We start from the raw sequence: 12,805 nt of genomic DNA, 5'->3' as shown, positions 1-12,805 counted from the left end.
ATAGATTTCTAAGAATGTTTATTTGATTAAGTTCTCGTTAGGCTAAGATACAAAACCACCCTCCAGGGATTGCTTTAAAATATGTTACAAAAACGAGCCATAAAATGCTAAATACGGTTGTATGATAACGATTTGTTTCATACTTGTTGAGAAATATTAACAAAAATGTGCAATACCCATTTTCAAGTAACAAAAATCACCATTTGTTAGCCGTATCTTTAATGATATTCAAGGATAACATAAAATGATGACGCTAAATGGGAAACGTTTAAATTGTTAGAAGTTTAAGCAATAACATTTCTTAATTTAGTAAATCTTACCATTATCTTTTCAACACCAAACTATTTATTGGATTTACAAGAAAATAACGCTACAGTGTTGCTGCAGGATGCGTAAAAAGAGCCCGCTCTACATTTAAACGGCGCTATCACCAGTGTCTTGTGTATGATTTTATAACATAACGTAATAAGTTGCTGCAGCGTACTTAGATGAGGCAGAAAGTACGAACTGAAAAAAGTGAGGAATATTCACTGATACAAACCTCTTTGTACCACTGGATTTCTCCACTCCCCTTAATTCCAGGTGCTATTAATTATAGTTCGACCGATGAAACACTGAGTTCAACAGTTGCTCGGTTCACACTGTTGTTCGAACCGGTGGTGTTCATTTTTATTTTAATTGATAAAGACATCTTACATTTAAGATTTTTTACTACGAAGCAAAACGTAGATAAGACAAAAGTAGAATGTTTGCCATTACGTAGCTCTTAAGGGAAAGCAGTCTTTTTCATAAGGGGACACCTACATCTAGTAATTTAAAATAGACAAGCAAGTACATAGAACTGTGAAAAGTACATATTTCATTGTCTCTACTCAGAAAAGGTATATTCTAGTCTATTCAGATAAATATCAAGATTCTGTACTGAGCCCCTGTAGCTGAGCATTAGCACATTTTATAGACAGATTTTAGGATAGAATCATTTAATTAATTGAATCCATAATACTTGAGAACATGAAACAAATCTTCAGTCCAATCACCATAAAAAGAAACCTATATACTGCCAATAACTGCTTCATTTAGGATGTTTAACAGATTTATTGCGCAATCTTGTTGCAGATTTGATATCTGGTAACTTCTCCAAGACTTAGACAATAATTGTGTGCGTATGAGACTGTCTCATTATTTGAATTCTTGAACATATAGCTAAACCGATATATAAAGGAACCATTTAACATACAATGTAAAATGAGAAGAAAAAATACTTGGTCGCTGTGATTTAGTTTCTTGGATTGAATTTACCACGAAATCCACAAAAATTAGTTCCTACAAATATTAGTGATTTCACAGTAATATATTCGGAACAATCGGTCGTATTGATAAACCACTCCAATGGTGATAAACCGTTATTTCGCCGTTCGTATCTTTTGAACTATGCTGGGAAGAATGACTGAGATATGGTACTCTCTCACGGGTCATTTTACCGCCCGAATAGTACATTGTTGGGTCCATCAAATCTGTAACAGTTTTTTCACGATTTGTGGCTTACTTTACAAAATCAAGTTATACATAATTCAAAAGATACACAGAATCGGGCCATTATGATGCTAACCTCTATTTTTACCGTCTAAATTTCTGACCAATGAAAAATGATTTAGAATGGGTCTTTAAAAATTACAAATGTGTTGCGAAATGTTGATTTTCATGAACAATCATTTGTATTGGCGTAAATGTCTAACCCTTGAAAAAATACTTCTGATCTTTAATGATTATCCATCTATAAAGAAAGCTAAAATTGAAATAGTAAAAAATTTGTCCTATCTTGATAATATGTAGATAGTGAAATACAGATTTTGATTTCATTGTAGCAATATGGAAATGTTTTAAATTTTTAGAAGCGTTAAATGTCTTACACAAAAATTTCATTATCAATCACTTCAGCAGTCTTTTAATGTCGTAACACAGCTTTGAAAATGTCTCCCTTTTCTTGGTCTCAGTGCTGTTATATTTTCAGGTTCTTTGGGGAACACCTTTACTTTCACTACAATAAAATTCCGCTTACTCCAATGCTAGGGAGTGTGAAAGGTGTTGCACTTTCCATTACTTCTCGTGAACTCAGCAAAGCGAGTCTGCTACATTAATTTTGTATCATTTTGTTTGGTTGCATTCTATTCTCCAAAAGGATTTTTTAACAGACTGGATTATGTTTTATAAGGAAATCAAGCAATGTTTTCATGGAAAAATTAGTTGGAAGGAAAATGTTTTGATTTTATTAGAGGGTATTTGTTTATGTTAGGTGTCGTTAACGCAGGTCACTTTGTACTCTAATTTATATTGTGTCAATGTATCGTCTCTTACAAGTCTATATCTTGCACTCTTGTTAATTTTTCTCGTTTGAAGTGCTTACTGTTTATTTCTTTTGAACCAAGAATATCATAGTTTTATAAAATCACAGTAAATTCATTTTAGGAATATCAAGTCCCTTAGCAAGGCATATCTTTAACTATATCAAATACAGTTATAACTACGTCGGTACTTTTGTAACATTCCTCTTTCTGGCAGTATTCTATCTCTGTTTCACTCCACGCTGTTTTCATTTTAAAATGCGTGATAGGATAATAATTTTTGCCGACTGTTACACCTCCAACAACCTTCTGCATAACTTGAATTTATTTCTAGGGCGTCCTATCAAAACATTATATCCTGGGTTTCTGAATATCTTTTGTCATACTCTTAAATATTATTTGTCCCTTGGGAAGTATTGAATAAAGAATAATTGTAGTGTGAATCAGAACGATATCACACTTTCCCTAAGGAACTGGCTGTCAAGATCTTTGCTAATTGACATTACCATGCTTTCTCTCATTGGATCGTCGGATAATTGAAAGACAATATCCAAACGTCTTGTTAGGGCCGCTGAATCATCTAACTTGAAATGTTTTTAGTTAGAATTCATTTTGTGATTTGTATGTGCATTTTTGGTTATTTTTCTCTTTTAGAATAAAGCGGTGTAAGTATTATTCCGTACACTAGATTTTCATGCCGTTTCCATTCATGGTGTCCAACAAATATGTATCTCGGTAGAATTTCACTTTAGCCAATACTAGGGGTGTGATGGGTGCTGCACATGTTAATACCTCTTATGAACATAACCAAAGCGAGTCTATTACTTTGACCTTGCTTGACTGCGCTTTATGCTTTCAAAGGACCTTCTAGATGTTGTTTTTTTTTCAACCTAATTTGAAATTAAAATCTACCTACAAAATCTAAAATAATCCTGAACGCTTCATTTAGTGTGACACCTTAAGGCACGTTTCAAAACTCTAATACATAGTGTTTGTACGTCTCATATTTCTTTTCGCATACCACTATTGCATTTCATTGATACTTATACCAAAAGTCATAAATATTTTTCAAACACAGAATTAACTCTTTATCCAAACTGTTTAAAGATATTTTTATCAACGAGAACAATTAGATATGCTTCGAGGTTTGTATATTTTATTTTACTTTAAACGCATGTTTAAACAGAAAAAATCTAAAATGTACTAACTCATTTTCAGTTCTTGTCGACCTTTATATAAACAGGGAACTTAATCATCCTTTGTCCATAATTACTGTATAGCGGGTTATATTCGCGGAGGTTTAATGTTCGCTATATTCACGGTCAACATTGACAGCGTGAAATCTAAATACCGCGATTTTTGCTACCGCGGATATACACATTTCACCAAGGGAGAAACTAATTACAAACTGACAAACAAAAAAAATCTCATATGATGAACCGTTGATTTTATTAAAAGGAAAATCAGTATGATAGATGGATCGCAACAACAGAAACACAAATATAATACATGTAATCAATAATGTTATTCACTAAATACTCTCTTTATCGGTACTTGCTTCGATCCTATAAATATAGGAATTATGCACATGCGAAATAAAGCTGTGAAACACATCGTATTGTTATCAAGTATACGGCAAGTAAAAGTCAAGATGGCGGACGTGGATGTTGAGGAAAGGTAGGCTCCTTATTTATTCATTGATTTCTCTGTGAATATTTCCTTTAGGTGAGACTTTTCGTTGTATAACACTGCAATGACATTTGTACCATATAACGTATACCATTACCTCAGACGACGGCTCGATTTTCTAGACTTTGTCCTTGATTGCAACAAAAACAACGGAAAATAAATCTAAGCGAGGAGAGACTCAGTTTTTCGATTTTTTCATCCCTTTCTTGCACGATTTCTGTCAGTTTATTATACATAGACTATGTACATAGACAAAACGTGTGTATCAGCCAGTTCCCTGAAAACGGGGTATTTCTTAAAAAAAACAAGTGTTTAAAAATACCCAGTGTACGGTAAAAAGTCCGGCGTTTCGCTGTGGGTGTACGGATAGACGTCAGCCTAAAGTGTACGGTAGGAAGACAGAAATTTCACGATTTTCTTTTTAAAATAGTGTAAGGAAAGAAGAGAAAATCATGTCACAATTACCAACCGCCTTAGAACTTAAACGGATTAATCTGTTCTATGTTTCCACATCAGTGCTGCCATTTTTCAACAGCTTACTATTTTCAACACGTATTTCAACATTTTATGTCCAGGAATGTGATGATTTGTGGCCAACTGTTTTGGAGTAGCTGTGTTCTTAAGTCACTGTTTTGCTTGATATAAAATGATAGCATGTTAACCTCAAAAACAGTTGTATGTCCGTATAGGGACAAGGATGATAGGAATCATATTTACAGTCACCTATAACAAGCTTTCTATAATCCTGTCAAGGTCAATTAAAACTTTCAGAGTTTGATTATCCTGTCCTGTCAAGGTCAATTAAAATGTTCAGTGTTGTATTATCCTGTCCTGTCAAGGTCAATAAATATGTTCAGTGTTTTGTTAACCTGTCAAGGGCAATTAAAATCCTAGATTTGATTTAAAAATAATAACAGTTCACGTGAAAGCAGCTGTGACGCTGATAATATTAAATGTTCGAAAAATCTACAGGTTCTTGAAAGAAATGTTAAGCTGAAACGATATAAGGATGACTGAAAACTGAAGTCAGAAATGACTACATTATTTATGAATAGAACAGAACAGTTCTGTATCTATTAAAAGTGTAATAATTTACACCTAAATAAAGTAATTGTTTGGTCTGACATTTACCTCTAGTGCGTTCCTCAATCCATTGGTGGTATATGTGAACAATTTTGAGACAAATGACTATGTAGCTTAATTTTAAAGCGGAGCTGTCGGATTATTTGTATCATTTTTACATTATATATGACCTGATTTATATTTAATTTCAGACATGTATCAGTTAAAAGGACGCACAAGGGTATTCCTAACGAATAATTATGCTTCAAATCCGTACAATTTTAACTGAACGTGAAAAGAATGTTTGATTTTTTGCTCATTTTCTTTCAATTCATACAAGTTTTAAATAGAGGAAGAATGAGATTTTTTTTAGCTAAACACTCCACAAGTCTACGTTTTAGTATTTTTTACTTTTAAACATTGCAAATAAAATAGGAAAATGGTTCAAATATATTTATCATGCTCAATTATGAGTATTTAAGCGTATAGAGCTCTAATCGGCCCAGTGAAAATGTTTGTTAATCGATCTGAATTCTGTGTGCTGAACGCTGGTTAGTTCTAAAGAAGAGACTGATAAATCAGATGATTATAACACGGTCACAAGTGGTTTCTATTTATCATTCCGTTGTCTACATTTAGTAGTCGGTACATAACTGTTTGAGACTTTTAAACAGAACTGTTTTAGGCTCTCCGTACCTACACTCGGTGTTGCTTTATATCCTAGTCCCTTAGTATCATGGAGAACTTTCAATTTTAAGGCAGTAGAATTCCGCTTAAGCCGGTACCAGGTGACGTGAGGGGTGTTGCATATTTCATTACCTCTCATGAGCAGGCTCATTCAAAGTGAGTCTGCTATTTTATATATATATATTTATTTGCTTGATTGCGTTCTTACTCTTTACTTCCATAAGATCTTCTTAAAGATTTTATCAAGTACCTAGAGAATAATCTATTCCCCTGTCATAATTGTTCTCATGTAACTTATTTCTGAACGGTAATGTGCATCATTGTAAGAGTTTGTTCTTTATGTATATATGGTCGATATGTGTACAAGAACATACTGTAATGATTGTTATACAAGATACTTGCAGTGTTTAAAAGATGAACCCATGAAAAGGTTAGCTTATAAGTTTAAAGACTATGTATAAACACAAATCCATTTTATATAACAATCAACCGTGTGGCTGATTTATAAAATTGGCATGACACTAAAGGGGTGGGGGAGTATATCAAGAAGTAGGAAAAACTATTTAAGTTGATTTAGTGAATTTGATGTATATTTGTTTAAAACGTTCACAAAAGTGCTAACGATGTTATATCATATGCACTCCTTCTACCTTACCTGACCGATTTATAAGGATGGCATAAGGATCGCTAACAGTAAAATGTTTGGGGAAATTTATTGACATTCATAGCTAGAATTATATAATTAATGGAAGCCATAACTCTTTAGAGCATGGAACAAATCTCGAGCCCAATCATCATAAACAGAAACCTATGTACTGCAAACAGCTGTTTTTATATAATATTTAGCATATTGCGTCTATGACAGTCTACATGTTTGATATATTTGCAGAAAGTTCGACTAGTAAACATACTGAATCTGTATTTGTAAAACTTTAATAGAAAAAAATCCCAGGAAACGCCACATACAATAAAATTGAACTTCTCGAGCAGACCACAAGTCCAACAACACAGAACGAAAAAATACTCAGTCTGGATAAAATCTAGTGTTTTGGTCGTTTTTCCTACTTCGAAGAACTTTTTACATTTTATTTTCCTTTATGTCTGTAAAAATCACTTTTACTCTAAAAGTATGTCCATATGTCAAAAGATCAGTTATTTTTGTAATTCTCTAAACTGGTACGAGATTGCACACTTTTATTCTTAAAGTATGTGCATATGTCAAAAGATCAGTTATTTTCGAATTTCTCTAAACTGTACAATAAAAGGATGTCAAAGGCCTGTGCCCTATTCATCAAAGGTTAAAGTGTGAAATTCTAACTTTTAACTGCTAAAATTCCTTCCGCTAATTTTGTGAAAATTCTTGTATGGAATTTAATGAAATTATGCTAAAGCATACTATGTAACTTAAAGCTCTGCAAACATTTAGTAGTATGCATTTATTTCAACATAAGTTAAAAAGGATTTGATATCTATGAATTTAAAAGTCTAAGTCTAATTTCGTCGAGGGAAGTGATGATCTAGTGGTTAAGGTGTAGGTTGAACCCAGCTGAGGTCATGACCACGCTTTCTCAAATGACAGGTAGCGGACTCCAGAGTGGTTCAGATAAGCTCAAAGCAGTGTTAACTAAACTAAGAGAAGTCTCAATTTTATACTTTAAACGTTGATGATTATAGGTTTTCTTTCATGAATCACAATTAGTTCATATTTGTAAGAGGCAAATTCTAGCATAGATTATTATTGTAGACTATTAAATGTGTATATGTTACAACTACTTTCGCTATTCGCGGAATTATAATTTCAGGAAAATAAAAATGGTCAGTTCAATTGAAAACATAGGAAGAACATTCATGTTTTAAACTTAATATCTTGATGTAAGATATAATATGAATTTGTCGTCTGGGCTTTTATTGGAGAGTTATGGAAGTGAACAAGCCTTGACATGCACTCGTTATGTTATAGACTATATTAGGTGTTTGAGATCGATGGTAATATTTGAACATTTTTTCACGCAAAAAAGGAAAGTCTATAGACATTTTCCAGTATCTAAAACATATTTTCTTTCATAATCGTTTTCAATATACATATTAAAGTAGAATGTAACATGAAGATACGTCCATAAAGTGGCTATCAGACTTGAGAGTGTTTCCTTTATTCTAAATCTTGCCCCTTTTGAACATTTTTTTTCTAATTTACTCGGCTTGTCTCAGTGACTTTAAGTTGAATACTTTTAAAGTTCATGCGGCACAACATTCTAGGCGCTTTTATGCATAGGTTTTGACTAAGCCAATGGTAATAATACTGGCCCCAATTTCACGAAAAAACTTAAAGTAACTACTTAGTTAAGTATGTTATTTTAAAATCATGCTATTGCTTAAGCTATTGTTATTTAATGTTGATTTTTTTCTATACCAATGTATTTATAGCTAAGTTAAACTATGGTTAGTAGTATATGTCTGCAGTACTTATTTCAGTCGCGCGAATATGATATTTCTATTTAAGCACGATATAAAGAACTTAAGTATTTGCTTAAGTATATTACTTATTTTCGTACTTAATTTTCTGTAAACTTCAGAATTGTTGTGCTTTGATCTATGAAAAAGTCATGTACGGGTCTTATATAGATGAAAAAGTCAACATTGAAGACGCATCAATGGTAAAAACAAGCATTTGAAATAACAGACTTAGCTAAGCAATTACTTAAGATTTTTCATGAAACTGCCTGGTCTGGCACAGTGAAATCCTACAAAAAAAAGAAAAATAATCCTTTAATGATTCATGACTCCAGGTCGAATAACTGTTTTAGACCCTTATGTCCTTTATGCATATTTTGACTGCCAGTGGCCATAACTCTGGTCTTACTGAGGTAAATTCAGTTGCACAACTTTACATTTATACGGACGGACTAACGTACGTACAAAGGTAAATCTAAGTACCCTCCCCCTCGAATTCAGATGACACAAAAACATGTTGCGTTACTCGATCCATATTTTTGTCCTACACTGAGCGTCATTTTGACACACCAAGGGGCAACGTTAGGTGGGTCAAAATAATTTTTCGACGACGTTTGCTAGAACTACGTCTAGTGTGGTGATGTTCTGCTACACGACGTTCGGCGGTAAACTTTCAGCAGGACGCCAAACAAACACTTACCCTGATCTAACATTTTGCCTCTGTTATTAAAACTGGATAAAGAAAACATAAATCAATGAAATCCTTTGTAAAGCTTTGACAGAGATTGATCGTCAATCTTTCCTACAATTCATGCAGAGTAAATGTTTGTCCCTTCATCATGGTGTCATTTTGGAGATCATCATATATTAGTTATCTTACACATAGCCCATAGAATATTTTTTATATTATTAAGCTTTCGTATCTTCCAGTTCTTAATCCTGTGCAATATCCCTAAAAGTAATCTGCACAGTTTTGACATACAGACATTGCTTTCGATAGCGATTGCGTTTGCCCTGATTGCATAAGCGAATCAATCGTGTCTAGCATGATATGTTATTAAGATTTACCGGGTGTTAATATGCTATAGTATAGTCTAGTGATATTTGTGAAGTGCTTTATAAAGAATTATACTGTACACATTTCTCTCGCCAATCACTATCTATTCGTCCAATTTTTTGCAATTGCAAATATTTTATAAAGTCATTTCTGTGTATGAAAAAAAAACAGTATGAATATATATGTATAAAACACTATATTAGCAATTTTGAATATAAGGTATCATGTTTAACACTGGATCGAATAAGGGTAATATTTGTTCACCCCATAGTTAATCACATGTTCCAGTACATCAAAAGATGATCAATGTTCCTTATAACACATAAATGATAATAACTTTTCATAATGGGTAATGTTTTACAAAATTACACACCTTAGAAGTTAGCAACGTTTAAAACAGAAAAATACAGTTCATTTTTATGATAAAGCACATCTAGTTAGACGCTATAAGTACACATTTGTTACATTCAAATACAACATATGAATGTATCCAAACAATATTCTCTTAACTCTCCTGTCAGTATTCAGTGATAATGTTATACTATATAGGTGATGGAAGGTTTATATAAACAACTGTTTTACCATTTCTTCTCTTGTCAAATAATATTAAACAGATGAAAAATATGTAAATATCTTTTGTATATCAATGAAATCACAGACAAATTAATTAATTGACTTGATGAATCGCCTACTTCCCCTGTCAGCATCAAGTGTTATGGACAGTGTTACGGACAGTGTTATGAACATTGGGAAACTTTAAGCTATTCAGAAAATCGTTTTAAATAGTTCGAAATATCAAGATAATTACTGACAGTATTGAGATAGCTATCTAGCTAATAAATGGGATCTGTGGGCACTTACGCAAACAATAGCGAGATACTAATGTAAATTATCATTATAATATTTCCAGGAAACTTTCAACAAAATCCTCGCTTTATTAAGATAACTTTTCTTAAGTATTGCGATAGCTACCTAGCCTCGTAGCAGAAATATGCCACGTAATTTTACAAATAAATTTTATATAGTTAATACTGACGGTTGATGCTTAATCGTAGTCCTTTAGTTACTTCATGACAGCACACTCAACGTTCATGGGTATGGGGACATGTCTCACATGATGGTTGCTCTGGCGGCGAAAATTATAAACATTGATATTATAACATCAATTTTCCCTTAAAACATTGAAAAAAAGTACAGAGAATCATATGGTTTAAGCTCTGGTTGATTTTAACGTTTTCATCGATATTTAAAATAATATATTTCTCTTTAAAAAAAACGCAAGCTATTTCTTAGTTTCCTTGTATTACACAATAGTTAGATAAATGCATGTCATTCTAGTATCTAAATATTATCGACACACTGGGGGTGTTTTCTAATTGATTTGTATTTCGGATGCTGGTTTATATAGAAGAACATGCTGAGATATTAGTTATGCATGAATCAGTTGCTAATTACCTTAGACGGTATTGAATCTCATATGGTTGCAAATTGTTTCGTTGTCGTCGTCAAATGCCAGGTTTTAATCTTGTCATAGGAAACATGCGAATGGTACAATTTTCTAACATTAATGACGGTGTATATGTTTGAAATTTGTTATTTTCAACCGTAAAATAGCATACAACTGAGGTTAACAATATTAAAATATATTAAAACACCCACTCGGTGTTGTAACATTATAATCCTCTATGATCTTGGAAGCCGTTTAATGTATACTAAATATTCTTTTCTTAAGGCATCGCCGCAGTCACAACACAGAAGCAGTTCATATTTTCTTTTTTTTTCTCTTGAAAATTGCACTAAAGCATTAACAGATGGTCAAATTATCATCAACATAGAGGCATATGATGATTTGTAGTACATACGCCGCTTGTAAAATATCTTTCATAGTTTACTCGTTGTTATGATATCAAACAGTAAAGTATATATTTAATTTTAAGATTCTTAGATTCTTTTTGTCTTAATTTATTTTAAGTACCTATAATAGCCAGGGCAGGCAATAAGAAGTAATGTGGTTTATCCGAGACTGAGCTGCTGAAATTAACATTTTGCCTGCTAAATTTCTAAAATGGACTGGTCCATCATTCAGTTTGGGCAGTATCATTTATTATTCAAAGGGGAGTTCTCTGACAATTTACGGACTGAATAGCGAAAAGTGCAGACCATGATTAGACTGCACGGATGCGCAAGCTGATCTTGGTATGCGCTGGTCGCAAAGGCAGAACAACTTGCCGCCAGCAGGCTAAAGGTTAGATAATAAATAGTCCGAGATTTCTTTTTGAGGACGTTAGCTATGATAAAATAAGATGCCGAGAAAAACATGTTTAAAATAAAAAGTAGAACAGTAATTCTGCTAAACATTCAAATGCATTTTTGTTGAATATATTTTTGATATAAATATTAATGTCGTTGTCAAAGTCTATGAGCAGCATCAGGTCCATTTATCATTACATATAGTAGTTACCGCTCTTGGTCTGAAACCTCGTTTGGTATGTTTCACGTGAATAAGCTCAAAATCTATGTATTGGTTATTATTTTAAAATGATATATGAAAGCACTAATAAATGCTGGATGAAAAATTTGAATCATAATTTAGCGGCAACTCGCAATAAGAGAACAACAAATTGCAACAGGAATTAATGTGCTCAAAATATTTCGGCATTTTTTGTGAACACTTGAATGTGCTAACGATTAAGAAACTTAAAGCGACATTTCATTCAACATGGAAATGCACCATTCCACAGCCGCCCACAGTATATACAGTTGATTTTAGATACACTTAAATAGAATTATACAAATAAATGTATTGCTGTTGGTATTGCTCTGTTATAAATTGACTGGAGTGAACTCATTTGCCCAATCCTTACCTTTTTACTAACTAGTTATCGATGAAATCAAGTGCAAAAGCACACAGTATGAATACATCTGCATATAAATAATATTTTCCTGAAAGGGTTATTGAGTGCGTTCTGCGTCTATTTGCATTTCACAGAATATTCGATTTCTAGTTTGCAACAGCACAAAGTATTTACTGCAGACAAAAATGCCAGATTAAAAAGTAGTAAACTTTAAAGATTAAAATATCTAATGTACTAGTAGGTGGTCGTACCGGTATTGTGGTTCTCTTAATTGAAACTAGCTGGACTTGTTTTATTAAGGGAACAAGCAAAGTAAAGATAAATTCAAAAACAAACCTGGTATTTTTCACGATAGCGCAAACGCTCAGTCGTGTGATAATATGTCTAGAAGAATGGTTGCTTAATTGGCCGTACATGCTCAAAATACTAATCCCAAACTATTGATATTTAACATTTTTTTAAAAAACAATCATGTTTTCCACTCAAACTTAGTCTTATTCTTTCTTATATTTCCGTAAAGTTGAATGAATGTTTCACATTTTGCTATTCGAATAGAGCTACTATCGGCTGTCTCATGTTATTTTTAATTGATTTGAATTCTGATTGTTTATATTGACGCACATGCTGTGATATTTCTAATATAATGCACAAATCAGTTGCTA

This window comes from Mercenaria mercenaria, chromosome 8 (genome assembly GCF_021730395.1).
Source record: "Mercenaria mercenaria strain notata chromosome 8, MADL_Memer_1, whole genome shotgun sequence".
In the NCBI taxonomy this organism is placed as follows: Eukaryota; Metazoa; Mollusca; class Bivalvia; order Venerida; family Veneridae; genus Mercenaria; species Mercenaria mercenaria.
This window is presented reverse-complemented; position numbering follows the sequence as displayed.